Below are 16,940 nucleotides of genomic sequence, written 5' to 3'. Positions count from 1 at the left end.
CCCCCACTATTCTACCTGCCTTTATCACTTAATTCCTATGGACAATGAAAGGTCATTTTAGTTCACAAATGCAAAAGCTGAGTTATGCATGACAAGCCAATGACAACTTTCTTAACAGTGCTTTGTAGTAGTTAAGATAATAGGTAAGCAAATTAATGTAAATCTTAAGTAAAAAACACGATTTATTTCTAAATAGCCAATAAAGCCAAATCCTGATTTCCTAATTAAATCCCTTCCCTTAAATCATTTTTTATTAGTACTGCAATGTTTTTTCAGAATATCACAGATTTTTTTATATCACAATCTTTAAAAAACTAAGCATGTTCAGCTGTCTGGTTTAGGACAGACCAACATGGGCAACATTGTTGTGGGTGTCTGCTATGAATTGATTAGAAAGAAGATGCAGATGAGGCCTTCAGGCAAGTGGAAGAAACCTCACATTTGCAGGCCCTGGTCCTCAAGGAGGACTTTAACCACCTGAATGCCTGCTGGAGGGACAACATAGCAGGACACAAGCATTCCCTGGAGGGCTCAATAACAACTTCCTGACACAAGTGATAGAGGAGCTGATGAGTGGATGTGCGCAATGAGCCTAATACCGGATGGGAGACAATAAAGAAGATAGAACCAGACTAAACTCCGTGTCCAGTGAGAGGGCCAGAGTCAATGATACAGCTGAAAACTGAAATTCCATCTGATCATAAAACAAACAAAAATCCCTTTTTCATTGCAAGGGTGGTCAAACATTAGAACAGATTGCCAGTCCCCATCCTTGGAGTTATTCAAAGCCTGACTGGACACAGCCCTGATCAACCTGCTCTAGTTGACCCTCCTTTGAGCAAGGGAATTCAATTAGATAATCTCCAGAGGCCCCTTCCAACCTCAGTGATTCTGTGATCAATCCAATTGCTTTTCTTCTGGTTGATTTACTGGACAGCCATCTTTCAATGATTAGAGTATATGTATAATTATGAGCCCAGGGAATACATTCCCCAGACCTAGTGTTTCCACTATAGATATTAATTATAAAATTATCTATACTGTACATACAAACTTAGTGATTCCCATAACAATTTACCATGAACTTTCTTCACTTACTAGTTTTCCTCTTAACCTCAGTAACGGTTAACACTGAGCAATGCATAGAATAAGAGATAAATGGTTTTATTAATTCATACTGACTGAGCTCTTTGTAACAACAACAGCTGAGGAAACTTGACAAGCTTTCAATTAATAGACACAGGCTGCCTACAGGCATCTCATTCCTCCAGACATGCTATGACATCACTTGCAATTGCACCATGCTAACAACACACCTTACTCTTGGTCTCGTTTCTCTCTCAAGATAGATTGTTAAAAGTAGATCTGCTTTTAATATATCTATGTATTATTCTTAATTTGTCAGTCCCCAGCACCAATGATTATGACCTGAAGGGACCTTAATAGCATGATAGGCTAGGCTGAGTTCAGGTGCCACAAAAATTGCTAGAAAGGCAAGCTTAATTGCACCCTAACCCATCAACATCAATAGATAAAACACATAGCCATAGTAAATGTGTTCAAGCATTGAACGTGATTGGAAGCCGAGAGAATATTTTACTTGAGAAGTTAATTCATGAGCTTCAGAAAGCTTTAGAGCCTACGGAAGGGCCACAACCAATCTTCAGTTACAGCACAAAGGCTCAAGATGAACAAATGGCATTTTTTTTTTAATTTTTATTTTTTAAACTCGTGCAGCCATTGAGAACTTGCGTATTATGACTGTTTTTTGTAGAACATTTTAATGAGTTCTTTCATTTGTTATCATTCACCCAGGGCCACAGAAAGAAAACCAGAAATTCAGAGACAGATCCAGCACAGAAAGAAAACCAGAAATTCAGGGACAGATCCAGCACAGAAAGAAAACCAGAAATTCAGGGACAGATCCAGCACATTTTCACTAATTCAGTTAGTACATTAATTTCAATGGTATGCTCAGCAACATCTATAATTGTCTAAATTTGCACATAAGTATGCATGTTGATTTTCCCCTAGAGAGTTAGATAAGACAGTTTCCTCCATAGGTTAGATGCTTTAGGGGTTATCCTCCAATTTTCCTGTAAAAATAATCTATTCTATACCTTGAAAGTAAAAGCTGTATTCTGAAATGCCAACTGCTAGGCAGAAGCTTTTGTCAGCCATTTAGAAACATTAGGTAACTCATGAGTGAAGGAAAATACATGAGTATGTTTAAATCTTCTCTGAAACAAGTTATTGCACAATTCACAAAAGAGATCTGAAAGATGGAATCCAATTCCCACCCAATAAATGAAAATGCACAGACCTATTTCCTCCAAAACATAAAGACAACTCCAATAATATTTAACTTCCCTGATGCTTTTTTGTCTCCTATTCAAATATATAAAGTCCAATGAACGCTTACAAGAACTTTCAGAAGGGAAGATTCAGTGCTAAAGACAGAAAATGCTGGCCTCAATTAAATGTGAGTTTTGTCAACAGACCAAGCATTTCACTGAATTTATTTTTGCAAATATATTAATTTCTAGTCACGAGATTCAAAACCATGTTCTTTAACAAATGCAGAAAACAAGTTTTACAGGCAAAGGGAGACTGTTAATTAGTGAACATATTTGAAACAGTCCTCCATATATTAATATCTTTTAATACATGGAATGAAGGAACAGTCAGTCTATCAGCACTGATGGACTGGGAGTTATCTACATTTCAAATGAAACAATATGAAAATGAGCCTAAAAATCACTGAAATTCTTTTTCCCAGAGGCACAACGAGCAGTTGAACAATTGTGTCTAACTTTCCCATTAGCAAACTGATTCTGAAAATCCAGCAGGGGCTACCTGACCTTGATGATCACATCTAGCTGCTAGGAGAACAGAAGGTGGATGCAAAGCTAACTCAGTTCGCACTACACTTGCTTTAAGTCACATCAGCAGGTAGCAGACAGGTTGGCTGGCAAAAGAAAGGAACCTGGAAATTGTATTCTATCTTATGGAAAACGCAGCTGTGATGGAGCACAGCATGTTATGACAATGCTAATAGAGATCAACAGCAGCTCACTGTTACTCCTCCTTCCACAGAATGAGGAGAAAGGAAAGAAAACCAAGGCTCAGTGTTTACCAAAAAGGTGCCAAAACATATGCATCGCCTTTTGTTAATAGCTGTTCCTGAAGTCATAATTAAGTTGTAATAGAAAAAAGTTTATCTGTCATAAATATTATTCAAGATTTTTTGATTTAAAGATTTTGGAATAATAATTATCTTAACATCTCTAGATATTACTTGATCAATGTATTTGAGAAAGACTAGGACTGAAAACTGAAAGCTTATGTACAATAAGTAATCATGTACTGGACAATCCATTTTACTAGTTTTTGGAGCAGCCCAGCTAGACCTGAAAATTTAAACAATTTGTAAAGAAATCTACACAAGTATCTTTAATCTGACATGTTTTAATCTACATGCCTATCAAATCCTCCCTTTACATAGTATTCAAAATCCTAAGAGAAAAAACATATTTTTTTTTTTTTTTTCAAATGCTTGCTTATAGTTCTTTGAAAATGGAAAATAAAAAAAAAAATCTGAAAGGTAGTATATGCAATTTCCCTATTTCCAGTCATGACCATCTAAAGTTTAAATACTAATTCTATTTTCTGGCAAATTTTTCTTCTAACTTCCAATGTTACAAGGTGAACATTTTCATGCAGATTTCTTTTTGTATAACTTATTTTTAAATATGAATTATTTTGCATTTAGGCACAGCATTTGGATAGATAATGCAGCACCAGTTCTACAGAGGGATTGCTACAGATTGTTTCCTAACTGACTCTGATATGTCTTCTGTGAAAGTCATAACCCTGGGTGTGTTTGACAGTGCAATTAAATGGAGAAGCCAGTATATTGCCATGAATCATCTCTCCCGTTACACAGCCTGATCCTACCAATAAAGTCAACTAAATACTCTCTGGTACAGTATTTCAGGAAGAGGGGTGCACATTTATTATTAACTAGAACAATACTATATTTACGAGCTGAATCAGAGCGCTACACAGAATGAAAACCCATCTACTTAATCATCATATTTTATCAGGTTACAGGAAGACCAGCTCACTCAATAGTGATGCATGGAAGTTATAAAGTCTATAATAAATTTTTTGTTCCTGGTTATAAATCTTCTAGTTCTGAATAATAAAATACTACACTCCTATCAAATGGGATCTTATTTTGTGGAACCAAGAACTTAAGAGAATCACAGAGCTAGACAAATGAAAGATATACTTATGACAAGAATTGTAAGTTAAAGATGCAAAATCTCCACCAGCAACTCAAACATTCTTCCAACTTGTCCAATCTTATCCAGTTTCAAAAGCCATTTAATACAATTTTGCAATCAACAGTATTTGTCCAAACTATCCTATAGACAAAACTATGCTGTACAGTATTTCTTCTACACTTAATCTTCCCAGGCCAAAAAAGGCATCACACATCATTTATTATTCTTCTGAGTCCCCTTACACTGTCTTCACCAATATAAACCAAATGAAAATAAACCTACATGAAAATCTATACTTAGTCCACTGAAGTAATAGAAAGTCTTCACATTCTTTTGGATGTATTTTCATTATACCTACTGTTGGGGACAATCTTTGTCATACAAATTTATGGGCATATTAGTTATAATAATTGTATTTTGTACTTTATCTCTGCAGGAACAGTATTATAAACTGTTCCAATCATCTGAGTGCATTAAGAAGGTGTTATGCTTTCAACACATATTTGCCTACAAATAATTTTTAGCAAGATAACCACAGGCTCCTTTTTATCAGAATATGAACATTTAATGTATGTTTGGACTCATGACCTGCATGTTTGTTTTAAAGTGAGATTATGACCTTAATATTTGTGAAGAACTCCACATTGATGTCAGTGGGGAGTGCTTAAACATGACTGACATAACATTGCATCAGTCATAGCTTTAGGTAAGTTTCCTTTTTGTGTAAGGCATTCACTGAAAGACTCAAATAGTTGCTGCTTGCTCACACTTGCTCTGAAGAGAATAATTCCTAAAGCTGAAAGCAAAACATCTCCATCCATGCTACCTGTGCAAACATCACCCTCTCTGGGCTAGATATCAGTAATAGTAGCATAAAAATGTTATTTCTTTTATTTCAGTCAAAATGAAGCAGGAGCAAAGACCTGCTGTTTATAGACTTTAAACTAGCTTCTTTTGCCTGAAGTAGTTACATGAACAGTTCAAGCTGGCAGATCTGAGTTAGCGATCTTTTACAGGGGACCAGGTGTTAAAACAGGAGCAAGTCCCATTCTTCCACTAACACAGTTGTTAGCAGAGTATGTGTGCCCACAGGGCAAGTAGATTTAGCGTACAAAATAAGTATGCAGACAAGTAAAATATTATGATAAATATATGCAGCAGCATGCAACTCCAGAGGGACAACAGCAGTCAATGTATTCTCAAGATGGCAAAACATTTATATGCCGAGATATGTAATATGTATTAATGGTATTAAGCATTTCCAGGAAATGGAAGTTGACTTCTAAGCACACAGGATGTAATTGTCAAACTTACTGATAAAACATTTCAAGTCCTTTCAGAGGGAGGAAGTCTGGCTGTAAAATTGCAGATGGTTAAGTCTAAATCTATTTAAATTCAAATGCATTTTGCAAATATTGACTGCAGTTCTTTTTCATGGGCAATCACAGCTTCTGCCAATTGGTTTTGCATTTAAAGTGTACACATGAAGATAATTTTTGCTGAAAACAGTCTTCATGTAAAATACTATATAAAATATGGAATGTGTATTCATATATAATATAAACTTCGTAAAGGTTGACTAAGTTAGGCATAAGCAGTCCCATAACAGAATTTTTGACACGTTAGCTTTTTTCACCCTGAAATATTACTACAGCATTAGCCAAATAGAACATTTCAGCTGAAAAAGTGAGACTTTAAATAAATTCTGTCATCAGCCAAATGCATTTTGGCTAATATTGCCTTCCAAAGATTTAACATGCATTGCCTGTTCCAGTCAAAGATTCAAAATTTAACTTCATTAAAGTAAAGTTACAACTGTTTGCAAACAGACAGTAATTATGGACCTATCAAACCAAACTGACTTTAATAGAAGTGAACTATTCAGCCATTCTAATCCTAATTTTGCTAGACAAGTACAACATATCATCACAAAACATGACATCAGTAAACTTCTGACCACAAAAAAATAGCTTAATACGTTAGGGCAGTTGAAAGCAATTCCGTTAAAAGGTCAAATAATATTTTAAGTCAAATCTGGGCCTGCATACCTGAGAAACAAAATATGGGTGATGTGCTATGCATCACTATTCATTTCCTCTAGATTTTTTTTTTTTCCGTGTATGTCCATGCTGATTAAAGTGAGTATTTGGTGAAATTACTGTACTGGAACAGTAAATACCAGGAATGTAACAGCACCAAATGTCATTCTAATTTGACACATTTATAAAAGCCAAGTTTTCTAAGAAGCAACTGTAAAAATTTAAAAGCTATCAGGGAAAGGCAATGTAAAAATATTTGTTTTCATAAGGAATTGATTTAATGTTTATTTTCTTCTATTTTAAGACAACCTTTAGTATTACATCAGTGACAGCTACATTTAGAAAATAAAGTCATTCCTCAGAGGTACATTTCTAGCCTATTAGCAGAAGCTACTATCCTGATTAATATTACATGAACATTTCCATTATCAGCTTAGCTGACGAAAAAATGAATGCCTTCATCTCTGTTGTCAAGCTCAGTGTGCTCCCCTTGTCTTCCTATAATCACCTTTTCTGTAATCAAAATATTTCAGTGTTTGTCTTACAGAACCCACACAGAAGCAGACCAATGCATATAGACATAAAGGTACTTGCCAATTCTTTCACTTGTTCGATAACTCTAAGCAACTGCATGCAACAATGTAGTCAGGACTTTTCAGAACGACTGCCTAGCCTCTCCAGCTTCCATGGCTGCTGTGCGCGAAGTGGTACAAAGATGTTTGCTTAGGCTCGACCCCTATGCATGGAAGAGAATCATAGAATCATAGGATCATTAAGGTTGAAAAAGACCTGTAAGATCATCGAGTCCAACTGTCAAGCCAACACCACCATGCCCACTAAACCATGTCCCTAAGCGGCTCAGTATCCCCTCTGATGGGCAATAGTTTTTCAACAACATTGTAGCCCGCTTTGTGTGTACTTCTGTCCTGCTTTGTCTTTCTGATCAATACTCAGTATACTGATATCTTTCTCTTTTGGCTTATCCTTATACAGGTGAATTGAGTGTAACAAAATCCCATGTGAAAGTACAGCTATTTGGCACTTCTGATACAAAAGTGTTTTCTACATAATAATCTACAGCAGTTATGTGAATTAGAACTTACATTAATTCATCTTAACTCATTTAGCATTTACATCAAAGTCGTCTTTTTTTTTTTTTTTTTCACTGTTCCCAGAAATGGGAGAGAATGGAATAATCAGTCTTCAGGGAATAGTGGTGAGATTAATATCTTCCTTACACATAAAATATATTTCTTAATAGCTTTTTATTCTGCAATGATACCAAATATTTAATTTTGACTGCACTTCTCGGTTTTATTGTGTTCAACTTTCCAATGCCAAAAAATGTCATTTTTTGCAGTGAAAAAACAACTTTTGTACAGGTAAGAAAAACCTAGCAACACACCTCTGCTGTTTGCTGCTTTCCATCTATTCTTCTTTGACCATGTAAATCGTGATGCTATTGCTTTCATTTAGTTTGCTTTAGCCTGTTTCTAAAGATTCTAATTTTGCTTTTCCTACACTTGAGGGAAGACAGATCACTTTCATTTCCAAATCATGAAGCGATATTGCTGTATATGGTAAACTTAAAGGAACATTGTTCCCTTAAATTTGTAAGCACTGAAAGCACATATGCTTGCAATCTTCATATAGCAATATGACAGGCATTTTACATGCAGCAGATAGTGGAACACCTGACTGGTTATTATATTTTGTGTTGATTTTTTTGAAAATTTTGAAAATTAGGCCTAAGACCTTCTACCAAAAATGTGTCCATTTTCTACTGCCTCTGGTGGCTTCAGTTTTGGATATGCCAAGCAGCTGCAGGATTTTCTGACAGTGACTGATGGAAGTGCTGAGCACCCCTGAGAGTCAGACTGTGTGTATTACTTTTTGGTTGTTTTTCTTACTGTAGAGTGTTTTTATGGTTTTCATCTTTGCACAGCTCATCTCTTCACAGTTTAATGATGTATTTGCTGTATTTGTCATGAGAGTTAAGGCTCAACATAGTCATCTATTCCCATTTTGTCTTCAAACCTCCATTTGACTAGAGGTTCTTCATTATAGAGTTTCCTACATTCTTACAAAAGACTAGTACAGCTTCTATAGCAAATACGTTAACGTCTAGATCTCTAAACAGCAGCAGTTGAACTAGAGGCAGGTTCAACACAACCTGGTCCAACCAGCTGAAAATCCCAGACAGTTCTCCATCCAACTGCTAGAAACTTGCCCCCTGCAAGCTCAGGTCCCAAGACTGTCTCCCTCTGCAGGTGGAGAGCAAACACAAGCTCACTGATGGGAAGCTGCACCAACTCTGCTGCTCCAAACAACTTAAGCTCTATTGGTAGGTACTGCACCTCCTGGCCAAAGAAAACTCACTAAATAATTCCTCTTTCAGACTTTCCAGGCAGCTTTGAGAGGCCAAATATTTGCTGTAATTAAAGATCTGACAAGTGGGGCAATACTGATATGAAGAGACAGACAGGAAAGAGCAGGTACAAGCAGCAACGGATACAGGTTCATCAAAACCATAGGACGTAACTGTTCTCAGTCCATGGTCAAACTGCTCCTGCAGTTGCTGTGAAAACTTCAGGGTCTGTCCAGAAGCTAAGCTCCTGCCCTGAAACTGTTGAAGGTGTTTATGCACAGCCATTCTATTCTTCCCTCAGTAGAAATGCAGTAACCAATATTAGTCCATTTGAGTACAAAGCAACAAGTTATAAAAGTGCTAAAAGAGCTCCACCTTTGAGTATTCAAAGTTTCCTACAACAAAATTATGCACTTCAGCCATTATGAACACAGGTAGAGAAATCAACCTTCTTTATGTGCCAAGGACCTCATTATTAAGAGATAAAAGGAGGAAGCATTATAAAATAGCATAAGCAGTTTTAAAGATTGGGGAATCATACAGATGAAGACTAAAATGGATTTATTGTGACATGAAACAAGCCACTTTAAACAGGCACATTCCGATCACATCATGTCCTGAAAACATCAAATTGAATGCGAGTGAGAAGTGAGAAAATGACAGCAGCATTTTCAGAGTTTAAATCCAATTTTTCCACATGAAGTGAAACTAAACTAGGAATAAAATGAAGTCATGGTTGAAAGAGGTCATTTGTAAAGCAACATTACAGCTGGTGCATCTAGAGGGATTTTTTTTAGTAAAAAGCTAAAATATGCAAAACTGTTAAGGAACAAGTTAAATATATCTGAATACACCTGAAGTCATGTTTTTGTTAACATTTCAACAATAGATGTTGCAGCATAAAATAATTATGACAGACCCAGGTACTTTCCTGAGTCTCTGTACTTGCTCCAATTCTTTGTTATTAAGATCTGCAACATGATATTGCTGCAGTGCTGAAATGGTAAGGTTTAAAAATGACACAAAGATAGTAATTCTAGAGCAATCTTTCAATCAGGATGAGGATGACAGCTTGATCAGACAAAACTTTCCAGTGTAATGGAAATGAGTTCACTATGATGACAAAGTTACATGCAGACTATATATATCATAAAAACATTACTATTACCTCTGACAAATTTTTCCTGACCTATTTAGGCCAATTTGAGAGTTGCTATGCTAGCAGCGAGGCACAGAACAGCTGCATCAGAAGAGCTGTTTCATGAAAATATCTGGGAAGATATTACATAACAAAAGAGTCAATAAATTGCTTCTCAGTACACTGGTTAAGTTAATCAACAAACAACCTAGCTAGCCTACAAACAGTAATTACTTATATTAACTTAACCTTTTCAGTAACTTAACAAAATAACAAATTGTAAGATGCTTTGAAACAGTGCTGATGTACTTCATTTTACAAAAAGTTCCTTAATATGTTATGCAGTTTTTTAAAATTAACAGAATGCTTATTGAAGCCAGCAAGAAGCAATTTAAAGTTACCCAGAACACTGTCCTAGTGATACAGAAGAAATACATATGATGTAGGAGGTTTCCTTTGCCCATAACTTAAGAAAAAACCCTACACTTTTCTCATCCTATTTGCGCAATTGAAGAAATTACTAGCTCCACACGTATTTGGGGTGGAAAAGCTGAGTAACTGATAAGAATCAGCTTCACTTCATATTCTTGACACTTCTTCAGTATTTTAGAGCATGTAGTGAATTACTTAATTATATCATTAAAGCTCATGGAGTAATCAATATTGGAGTGATAAAGCAGCAGAGCACATATAAACCAGCCAAATCATCCTGTGTTTTTAGAAATCATTTGATAATGAAAGTGAAACTTATAAAAATTGTCCTCTGAAGCTGAACAGCAGGCTGTATGATAGAAGAGAGAACCTGAAGAGATTAAACTAACATATTTTTATTATATAACACAAGTTATCCAAATTTGTTAAGTTTGACGGTTGTTGCAGAAAAAAGTACCTAGGAAATGGCCTGGAATCTGAGGAGGAAGGACAAAATTAGGACAGGAAAAGGAGAGAAAAAAAGTACATGAAGTGTCTTTTACTCAAAATGTAAAGTACTTCCTCCCTTATACTATTTTCGGAAGGGGCAAAGATTAGAAGATTAACATCACATCAAAGTGAGCAATTATGTATTCTACATCTAGACAAAGTGCCTGATCTTAACAGCACTTGTGCTGATTAACTTGTATGTATAATTGAAACTGAGTGTCAGTATTCTTTAGTCAGTGTCAATAAAATAGGTAAGGGAAAACTGCAGGCAATTGAGTTAATTAATCCTAGAATCAGATCTGATCATAGACAATCCAAACTGAATAACTTTTCAGTTCTATTTTATACTAGTTCTTATGAAAGTAAATGGAAAAGTAAATAGATATGAATTAAACATTCTCCTTTCAGAGTACTAAGCTTTCACCCATCACCCATGAAGCTCATTCCTCATCCCATGGGCTTCAATTGCAGCAATGCCTGCTTAATAAATGAGTGCTAATTATTCAAAATTATGAAGAAATTTAGTACTCGGGCATGTACTCCCCTCTTTCACATATATTCAGACTGCATAACAGTCTGCCACACAGAATATAAAAGAAGAGGGCAATTACAGCACATACGTAAGCTTAACACTGAGAAACAATAGTGCTAGTAGCTGTATCTGTAGGACTGGTTACACTGATTTTTCTGTAAGAAATACAGTCTCAAAGCTGGAAAAATATTCTTAGAAGCTGTGTTTTACAAAGATCAATAAAATTATTGCTGCTCCTCTGAGTAAAATATTTTTAACTTTTCCATAAAAGATGCAAATATACATATAATCTCTTTCTCTTAGACAATTTTCATATGGAACTACAAACTGAACATTTGGAATTATCAATCGTTATAGTCTTACACTATTTCTCAGCATTACTTAAAACCAAAATAGTTTCATTACTATGACCTAACTAGTAAGACAGCTGCAGCCAGCACCATCTAAGTATCACAATATCCCCACTGCCACTGAATCCCCCAAGCATGCTATGCACAACAAAATGAGATGCTGAAAAGATGAGAAACTTGTTTTTATCAGTACTAAGGTCTATTTTTTTTAAATAATTAAATGCTTTCACTACTTTCAATGATTTTCCTCTAACATAGTACATATTAACATATCACACCCAATTAAAAGAAATTCGTAGCAACAAAACAAAATTCCAAAATTTTGCAAAGTGAAACGCATTAACACATTTTCAAAATCTCAGTATTTCCCATTTAAAGTTTTAGATTTTGAAGAAAGCAGCTTCTGCATTTGAATAACATTTTCAAACACTCCAAGATAAACAGGACTGGAATTTAACCATCATTATTGGACACAAGTAAATGCAAAGCTTGGTTTGGACTCAAAATTACTTTGTGTTTGAAACCATTTCACAGACACCCATTGTCAGCAATTTTGTCAGCTGTTTTCTATACTGCCACTCATTACAATTATTTCTGTTACCACAATAGTAAAAGAACTGTAAAACATACAAATTTTGAAAAAACAACAAATTTTAGATTTTTTAGGGTTTTTTTACTTGGCAGGAAAATTGTGCAAGTTAAGCTTTCTGCAACATTAAATTGCAAAATTATCACAGAAAGTAGTAGGATTTGGTCTGCACATTTTTCTATACATCACATCCAAGAAACAAGAATTGTCTTACTACAATGCCTAGCAAAGATCAATAGGGGAGACATTAAAACACCTCAACCCACATTAGACTGCAGGTGTAGTAAAGCTGTCATACAGAAGAAAAAATGGTATAATTTCACTGTAGCATTAGAGTTAACAGTGAGTACAAACTATGGCCAACCTCACTACACAGATCCATCTCCTACATAATCTCTCTTTTTCCTGGGACCCTTCTGTGCCTTGAACTTGCCTTTCACCACAGATAATGAAGCAAAAACATTCCTCTATCTGCACTAGAGTGATTTTGTTGGCATCAGCCACTCACCCAGTCTTCCTAGGACAGCACCATCATTAATTCCACTCTAATTGCATCTTTTAAATTAAAAATACTGCAATATTTGGTGGGTACTTTTGGATGTAGTTTCAAACCAGCGCAGCCCATGATTTATAGGCATGTTTGAAATGAAACTCCTTATAAAAGCTTTAGAAAACATCAATTTAATATTACAGTATCCCAGAGAGGGGATCATGGCTTTTGGAAACAAATGGTTCTGTAAGTAGGAAAACCCATGTGTTTGAGTGTATCATGACAGTATTCCGAGGGGGCAGAGGGTGGAAGGATGAGGAAAAAAGTAATGATAAGAAAGGTAATTGATAAAGGCAGAACAAAAGTCAGGGCATTAAAAACTGGTCTGAGGACTCATTAAAATCCAAAGAATAGCATTTCCTACCCCAGATAAAACTACGTAAAAGCAGTTGGTTTTAAAAATAAACCAGAAGGCCTCTAACATCCATATTAAATATAAAAAAGAAATAAGTCAGAGAAAATGCATCTAGATTAGCTGTGTAATTAAATTATTATAGGATTTCCAGATACATTGGCAGTGTACGATCATTTCAATGTAATCTTAACATAATCTGTACATGTGTTAATAATCAATTGCTAAGAACCAACATATAACAGCGTAGGAGTAGAAAAAAAAAAACACTTAAGAGCATGAAAACTAAAACCAGGTGGTGATTAACTAAATGAAAGAATAAAGAATATTGTTTTATTTTATAACATAACTAATTCTGAGGCAACTCTCATTGTTCCCCCAGTTCTAGAAAGGTGAGCTGAAGTACCTCAGAATATTCCTGCCAATTAAAGTAATTCTTAATTAACTACTTCCCTACAGTAGGGAAGATTTTGCTGGTCTATTGGCACACAACTGAACCTGTAGAATTCTGATTCTAGAAATAAATGGACATTTCCATATTTTCAGTTAAATAAGTGTGTTAACTTCCCAAAATTTTGCCAGTTATTTGAGTTTATGGGACATAACTTAAATGGCAGTAAGTTAACACATTTAAATTGATGAAATTTTATGTGACTAAAGGGACTGTATGCCAATTGGGACTTGTATAATACAAATTTCAAACCAGTTATTTCTGTTGTTCTGGTAATCAAAGCTCACATAGTCATAACTGTTGATTCAAGAAAGCTTGTTAATGAATAAAACTCATAGCTTCTACTAGTTTTTAACAGTGTTCAGGCTTCCCCTGTATTGTTTTATTCCCGGATAATTTCCCGCAGTTAGCTTATAATGTTCCTAATTTAAATATTTAACTTTTTCTGATGGCTAATCTGCACCCACATTGAATAAAGGAAAATTTAAGTTTTCAAATGGTCTATTTTCAATCAGATATCATCTTTCCTAACAGTGAATAGAGAACACATATGAATCTAATAAGCTATTACTCCTTCCTGTAATGAACAGTTTTATCTCAAAAAAATTTCAAAGTAATGCTAGTTTTGGGAAAAAAAAAGGAATTGAAATTATTTCTCTCGATTTTCTCTCCAAGAGGGCAATTTTTTTCAGATGGAAAGCTTATTTCACACATATGCTTGTGCACTAAGCCTCCACAAGGCTGGAGTTGATCTAACAAAACCCATCTTAACCAATTTACAGTAATTTACAAACTCAGATTTCAGAGCATCTTGTTATTACTCCCTTGCAAAGCAGTGACTGGCTGCAAAGTGGGAAGTTCCTAAACCATAAATCTCTGGAGTCTGCCAGTGTTTTCCCTGGAAAGACTGGAAATGACTGTATGCTTTACTCATTCTGCCTCTTCTCCAAATGTCTGTTGTTGGTACCTGTTAGAGACTGGATATAGGGCAAAACAGACCCACTATAACCCTTGTCATGTTACTAATCATTCAGCTGGCTTTCTCTTCACTTTTAAATATTAATTTTGACTTCATTTTACATTTCCATACATAACTAAAGTTGTGGAAGACAAATTTCATTTTTAGAATTTCAGTTTGACTGAAATATTTTACTTTTTTTGCCTTTTTCTGCTTATATAGTGTATTTGCACATACACACAAACATAAGTTCAAAACAAAAACTAGTCAAAGTGTTTCATTAAAAACACTACCTACTAATTTTATCTGATTTTCCTCTGAAAAGAAACTGATCTCACCACTAATGAAAGAAATGCTGGCACAATTTCATGATGCTTTCCAGTTCAATTGAAGTATATTGTCTCCAGAGTTTCTTCAATCACAGTGGACTTTTTAGATTTTTATTCAGGTCTTCATTTAGAGTCATTCTATCCTTCTTGAATTCATTCACCTTTTCACATTTTCTTTTTTTCAGCTGTGCCTACTCCTAACAAATATTTGCAAATCATCTTTTCCTGAGCAAATCTCCAGAACAGTGTTGGGTATTTAAATCACAGTAACCCTTACCTGAAAAACACAGATTGCTGTCTGATTTTAGGTATCCTCTGAAGGGCTGTACTCACACAGCAGTAAATTCTAGCTCTAAATGAAACTATACATCTCCATTTTCCCATTTCCTACAGCGTGAATGTAGGGGGGTTGGACTAGGTGACCTTTAAAGGTCCCTTCCAACCCAAACTATTCCATGATTCTATGAATGCCGTTGTAGCTTAGGGTCTCACTGCACAATCATGCATAGCAAATGAGACTATTCTGAACTGGATAAATAGCACAGAGGACTCTAACATGACACTCAAGCCTTTTGCATCTTTCTTATAGCTGAAGTGCAACAGATCAGGTTTAGTTTACAGTCTATAATCTGTACTGCTTTACCATGTTACACATAGTCAAGTCCATCTATTATTCAAAGAGCTGACAATACAGTACCGCATCAGAGAGATTTTTGAGCTAACTCTCAACCATATCAGTTCATATATAGCATAGGAATAGTGCAGTTGCACTGCTGGCAAAGCTTGAAGGGGTTTGTTCAGAATTAATTTGACTGTGACTACACATGCTAAATTAGCATTATGAATTAGTGTTAAGAAACTTGTTATGTATTGGAAGAAAGAATAAACAGTACCACTTTGTATATTTTATTTCTGGGCACTGTTACAGTTTGCCCTCTTGAGAAGAGAACAACAACAAAAAGCAATGCAAAATAATTCAGATTAGACTGATATTTTGTAGGGTAATAAACAAATCCTGCTTTTTCTGCCAGAAATCTTAGAAGTGGATTGAAAAGGGAAGAGTTTAATCTGTCAGAAGGACAAGTCTAAAGAAGATTAACAAAAGGAAAATTTTCTTCAATATATCTATAGAAAATGCATATCTCACCATTAGATGTCACTGGAAATCTTGCCTAGCAGAACTGTGGTGGCTAACTCATTAGCTGGCTCAAATGACACCCAAGAGATGTAACTACTGGTAATGCTTACATTATCACACCTTACACCTGCCTTGGTCCCACTGATGTTTAAAACTGTCAAGGTCCCTGTAGGAATTTTTGAATGGACAGAGCACATTGTTCAGTACATAGTATTGTCTTGAGCACTTCAACAGTGACAGAATATAGCCCTCAGTCTATACAGATTGCTGACAGCAGTTACAGGCAGATAAAAGTGGTAGCACACAAAGGGAATACTTTCTTCACATGCGTGTCACAGCAAACAATGCTTTTTCCTATTTTCCTGTAACACACACGGATGTCTCCCATATGGTGTAATGGTTCACAAATGCTTTGTAATTTTCCTTCCACTCCCTTCCTATTCCCACTCCCAGGTTTTCTTACTTTTATCTGACCAGGAGTTACATTACAGTGCCCTCAACATAACGTAGCACAAGCAAAAGATTTCTGTAGCAACAAATGCCCACATACTTAGAAACTTAGAGTCTTTAGTATTTTAAATTCAAAGAAACAGCTGGAAACATTTTCAAAGTCACAAGCTGCAAAAATACAATGCTTTCTCATTTAAGCATCTCTTCATATGACTGCTGAGGAGGCTCATCAGACAACAGGCTACACTGTAAATCCTATTGCTCTCAAGAGGACTGGAGCTCCATGACTAGTTTAGATGTCTCTTATACTGATTAAAATTAGCATTTAAAATACACACACAGGGAACATTTTCTGAAAACTAATGGTTAGATTAAGGCTTTGTCTTGGTCTTCATTTCCAAGTTTCACTGATGAAGTTGCATCCGTTCAATTCAAATCACATATACTGCTCAGCAGGTTTTGACTTCATCAGAAATTCCAATATAG

This window comes from Pygoscelis adeliae, unplaced genomic scaffold, assembly GCF_000699105.1.
Source record: "Pygoscelis adeliae isolate BGI_AS28 unplaced genomic scaffold, ASM69910v1 Scaffold212, whole genome shotgun sequence".
Lineage (NCBI taxonomy): Eukaryota > Metazoa > Chordata > Aves > Sphenisciformes > Spheniscidae > Pygoscelis > Pygoscelis adeliae.
The sequence above is the reverse complement of the archived record's forward strand: the minus strand, read 5'-3'. Positions refer to the sequence as shown.